Genomic DNA, 6,027 nt, shown 5'->3' with positions numbered 1-6,027 from the left:
TATTTACTTGGAATCAGGTGAGGAGAGTGGGACATAACATCATTAATCCGAGTACAGCAGGAAGTCCATTCCTAGTTAGAAAGATAGACTGACTATTAAAGGGTTGGGTGTTGCATAGGCTATCTCATTTCATTGCCTTCACTGTCCACTCACTCTTATTAGCTGTGCCTTCTCATATGTTCTGGTCAACTCCAGAGACTATCATCTCAACATCTTCTCAGTAGAACCAGTTGCAGGATCCATTAGAATTCAGTTTTGGTTTCTGAAGTTTTGGCATTTAAAATGCGCTATTGTTCTGAAGGAAACTGGAAAAGGACCTGAGATTTAGAGAAGTCTTTTTTTGATATGTGCATCCTTACCAGTTAAGGAAAAAAAAAAGCCAACAAAATTCTTGAAAATACTTTGCACATGGGTGTCTTTATGTTTCAACCAAAGATACATTCAGTGCACGGATGTTGATGTTGAAGGTGCTGTGCAGGAATCATTTCAAGAAATTGAGACTTTCACGTAGGCCAGCTCTTACGCCTTTTAATTTTAGCCTTTATTAGGTACAAATTAATGGGGGAAGTTTTTAAAAAGCTTTAGAGTGTTATAATTTACCTTTGATTGAAATACAGCCTGATCCTTTGCCTGGCGCAATAATGTTCAATATTGGCTGAATTATTCCTTGGCAGCACTAAGAAATGACTTTTCCCCAATCATATTCCCAAAAGTTTTTTTTCTTTTGCTGTTAAATCTGCAGCTTTTGGGGGAGCCTGGGTGGTTCAGTCATTTGAGTGTCCGACTCTTGATTTCGGCTCAGGCCATGATCTCAGGGTCCTTGTGTTTGAACCCCATGTCTGGCTCTGCTCCATGCTGAACGTGGTGTGCTTGAGAATCCCTTTCCCTCTGCCCCTTTCCCTTGCTCATGTACATACTCCTGCTCTCCATTCACCCCCAAAGTTTCAAACATGCTTTTTGACAGAAATGTCATTTGCTGCCATTTTGAGAGTTGAACATAGTCATGAATCCATCAACTTCACATGAATTCTGGTGTCCCATCCCAGTGAAAATAAGTTTTCACATAAATAAAAGGTTTAAGGTGGAAAGAGGAAACAGGTTATGTTAAAATTCCTTAGAAAAGTCTTAAATTGGGATTTTCTATTTAGCCCATGACCTCATGAATAAGCAAGCAGTTGAGCAGTACTGTTAAAAAATAAAGCAGGCCAAGGGCTTCTGGGTGGCTCAGTTGGTTAAGCTTCTGCCTTTAGCTCAGTTCATGATCTGGGAGTCCCAGGATAGATTCCCACATAGGGCTTAGTGCTCAGTGAGGAGTGTGCTTTCTCCATTTCCCTTTGCCCCTCCCCCTGTTCATGCTCTCAAAAAAAAAAAAAAAAAAAAAAAGGCCTAAAATGGAGTCACTTCTGCTAAGCCCCACATCAGCAAAGGCAGACTTAATACCTACCCAAATTGCGGTTTCAGCCTGTCCCAGGACTAATTTTTAACTAATCTGGAATAAGCTGATTCAGCATTTATATGGTAATCTGCCTGATAGGCCCCTTCTACAGGAAGGTGACCTTGCATGAAACAATCCACTCTGTTGGGAGATTTATTTTCCCCACCCCCTTCAAGTTTGTAAATGCCTTTCATTTGTGCAGCTCTTCAGACCACCTTTTTATTAGGATGTTACTGGATTCACTAATCATTGAATAAAGTCAGTTTTGCAGTTGAATTTTTTAACTATTTCCTTTGTGCTTATGAAGAACAAGAATCTAGTCTGCACATGTTCACTTACTCCTAGAAATTTTTATCAAATCTCTGTTCCTGTACCTAGTACTGAGGATGGCTTAAGACCAGTTCCTGTCATAGAATAGGCAGGAAATGGGGGCACCTGGGTGGCTCCAGTAGGTTGTCTGCCTTCGGCTCATGTCATGATCCCTGGGTCAGTGGGGAGCCTCTACCTCTGCCTGCTGCTCCCTCTACTTGCACTTGCTCTGTGGGAAGAAATGCAAGTTAAAGGGAGTGCTTAAAATGGGATATGAGGAAATCTTGCTGTTTTTTGGATAATGGGAGGAAGGGCACCTTATCAACCCTTCTGAGTTAGGAAAGGCTTCATGGAAGAGTTGACCATAAAAAGACCAGCTGGAGCCCATGGGTAAAAGGATTTGGCCAGTCCAAGTTAGCAGGAGCCTTTCTGGGCACCAGTGTGCTCTAGCTCCAAGGCATATATACTGGACAAATGGTAGCATCTTGGGAGACCAGGTGGAGAGAGAAGCCTGGATTTGGAGCCTCTTTTTTTTTTTTTTTTTTTTTTTTTTAAGATTTTATTTATTTACTTGACAGAGATCACAAGTAGGCAGAGAGGCAGGCAGAGAGAGGGGGAAGCAGGCTTCCTGCTGAGCAGAGAGCCTGATGTGGGCCTCCATCCCAGGACCCTGGGATCATGACCTGGGTCAAAGGCAGAGGCTTAACCCACTGAGCCACCCAGGTGCCCGATTTGGAGCCTCTTAAGTATTTTTTCTTAATAATGAATTGGTGTAACAAGTACAAAGTTGAAAACCGTAAATCTTCTGCCTTGCCCAGGTAACTGCCATCTGTCTCCAATTTCCTTTTGTACAAACCTTAAAAAGTGTGCATTTACTCTATACCTAACTATTCTTATGTAAGGGGGAGTCCCAGGGACTGAGGCCAAGGGGAGAGAAGGGCCACCCAGGCTTCTTGACTGCACCAGCCTGTACCAGTGTCCAGCTGCTTGAGGGCCTCAGACCCTCCAGGCACACAGTGGTGTCTCTGTCCTTGTTCCAGGTCTGGGGGAAGCTGAGCAGTGCTGGCGCTGGCCTGCATCCTGGGCTAGGGTGCCCCTTAAAAGCTGTGGGCGCTGTGCACCTCCTGGAGCCAACAGTCAGCGGCTGGAGGTCTCTGATGGCACCAACTGGGCTTTTCACTTTATGAAGAGATCATGTTGTTATTGGCCTCTTACCAGTATAAGCAGGAGAGGAAGGGAGTTTGATACCACCAAGCAATGGCATACAGTAGTCCCTCCTTATCTGTGGTTTCAGTTACATGTAGTCAACCGTGGCCTGGAAGCAGATGATCTTCCCCTGACATAGCATCAAAGTCCACAGTAGCCTAACATCATGTTACAATGCTTTTCATCATTCACCTCCCTGCATCTCCTTTTGTGGGCATTTTATCTCCCATCATCAGAAGGGTGAGTACAGTGCAGTAGGGATAATTTGAGACCACATTCACGGAAATTTCATTATAGCATGTTCTAAATGCTTTATTATTGCTGTCCATCTCTTACTGTGACAAATTTATGAACTAAATAGGAACACAGGTAGGTAGGTATGTATAGGTAAAAACATACATAGGGCTCAGGACTATCTTTGCTTTCAGGCATCCACAGGAGGCTGGGGGGTGACTTGGAATGTATTCCCTGCAAATAGTGGGAGAATAGAGATGGACAACTGAGCTCTTCTGAAACAGCCAAGTTGTGTCAGGTCCCTAGGGAGGTCCTCTGCCGCCACTACAGATCTGCTATTGCCCTCCAGCACTTAAAAACTTAAGTACATGGCAGTAAATTGACCTCTGTAAGGGTAAGGACATTTGTCCTATCCCCCATTCAATTGCTGAATAAGTGACTGGAAACACCGAAGATCTGAGGGTATTTCAAGGTAACCTTTTTTTTCTTTTTAAAGCTCAGGTCCTATTCGGTTTCTTCACCAGTTATTTTTCAGCTTGACTAGAACTAAGAGCATTTACTGAGCCCTTCCTTCCGATGTAAGCAGCCTCATTTAATTCTTAGAACTAATCTATGAGGTACAGCCTATTATGGTTCCCATAATACAAAGAAACACACTTGCACACTGAAGTTATTCCAGAGATTCCCATACCTTTTACATGGAGGACCCACTGAAAACTAGGTGTAATTCCAAAGCTCAATTTCTTTATTCTTTGAATCCAGATGCTATCAGCTTCTCTTCAGGTTTGGGAAAAGGCAAAGAATGCTTGGATTATTAGGCCACATTCCACTGGAACTTATTTACCTAAACTGACCACAAGCAGTGAGAGGAGTAAAAGAGCATGAATTACAAGAGCTGGGATTCTAGTTTTTGCTGTTCTGTTTCACTTTTGCCAGAGCAGAGGTTCTAAGTGCCATGAAAAACTAATTCTCAGGTTCTGTCCCTGACCTATGGAATCAGATGTGGCAGCAGGGCTCAGAAACTGCTCAAACCTGAGAACCAGAACACTAGCGGGGAGTTTCTCCACCTACAAAGTAGATGTTCTCACAGATTGTTCAGATAACCCAATTAAGTGATAAATGTCCAGGACTTCAAAAACCCTTAAAAGAACATCTTTATAGTGCTGTAGCTTGCCAGCAGTTTTATCCACTGGATATTTAGATCCTATACATCTCATTTCTCCACATTATTTCAAAAAGGAAATTGTGATAAAGAGTCCATCTAAGCTGGGGAGCTCCCTTGGTCTGAGTCTCAAACTTTTAATAGCAGTAATAAGGGCTGCCATTATTTCCCCTTCCCCAGCAATTGTCTTAGCAGGGCCATTACTACCCTAGGTAGTTAACATCACTATGCCTCCCTTGTTGGCAGTGTTGAACCCTGGCTGTTCAAGACCTCCCTGATGCTTAAGCTATACCCAGCTCCATTACATCAAAATCCCCGGAGGTGGGGTGGGGGGACACAGACATTTTAAAGCTTCCCAGGCAATTCTAAATGGAGCCAAGGTTGAGAAACAGTACCATATGTAGAAAAGATAGGATGCTAACTTCACACACAGGAAAATCTCCCACCATGTTCCAAAAGCATCCTCATGGGACATTCTTGTTCCCTCTAAGTATGAATGGATGGGGGGGAAGTATCAGAGAAAGCACTAGTGCTGGGGACAGGAATTGCACTTGTGTTGAAGCATAGGTGTTCCTGTGGCAGACCTGGTCAGTTCTAAGAGATGACCTTGGTCAAAGTTCTGAGAGGCAGTTTTTAGACTACAAATTTATTGTTTCTGCCTCTCCAGATTGTTAACTATTTCCTTCTAGTGATTTTTCTTCCAGATTTTTATCTTAAAATGTACTTTTTTTAAAAAAAAGATTTTATTTATTTATTTGACAGAGCGAGAGATCAATCACAAGTAGGCAGAGAGGCAGGCAGAGAGAGAGGGGGGAAGCAGGCTCCCTGCTGAGCAGAGAGCCAGATGCGGGGCTCCATCCCAGGACCCTGAGATCATGAGCTGAGCCAAAGACAGAGGCTTTAACCCACTGAGCCACCCAGGCGCCCCAAAATCTTTTTAAAATATTATTTATTTATTTGACAGAGAGAGAGAGAGAGAGATCACAAGTAGGCAGAGAGGCAGGCAGAGAGAGAGGGGGAAGCAGGCTCCCCGCTGGGCAGAGAGCCTGATGCGGGGCCTGATCCCAGGACCCTGAGACCATGACCTGAGCCAAAGGCAGAGGCCCAACCCCCTAGGCCACCCAGGTGCCCCTTAAAATGTACTTTTTAACCATTTTTAACTGTATAACCCAGTGGCATTAAGTAACATTCACAACCTTGTATAACCATCACTGTGTATCTGAAACCTTCCCATCACCACAAACATGCCCTAAAACTCTCCATTCCTCTTCCCCCTAGCCCCTATAACTGGTCTCTATGAATGTGCCTAATTTAAGTATACATATATTTGTACGCACACGATAATTTGTCCTTCTGTGTCTGTCATCTATACATGCACCATCGCATTTGGTCTGTCCCTTAGTTGGATATGGCTTTGTTTCGTTTCCCCTTTGGCTACTGTGAATGCTGCAATGAACACTGGCAGTAAGAATCTTCCTTAGCCAAGGAGGGAACCACACTAGTCCTAATAGTCCTTGTTTGGCTTTTTGAGGAAGTGCCCCAACTTTCCCATAATAGACACACCATTTTACACTCTCCCCAGTACGGTAGAGTTCCAATTTCTCCGTATTTTTACCTGTTCTCATTTTGGATTAGTAGGTGTGAAGTAGTATCTCACTGTGGTTTTGATTCACACTCCCCT

Source organism: Martes martes (genome assembly GCF_963455335.1).
Source record: "Martes martes genome assembly, chromosome: 12".
Classification (NCBI taxonomy): domain Eukaryota; kingdom Metazoa; phylum Chordata; class Mammalia; order Carnivora; family Mustelidae; genus Martes; species Martes martes.
The sequence above is the reverse complement of the archived record's forward strand: the minus strand, read 5'-3'. Positions refer to the sequence as shown.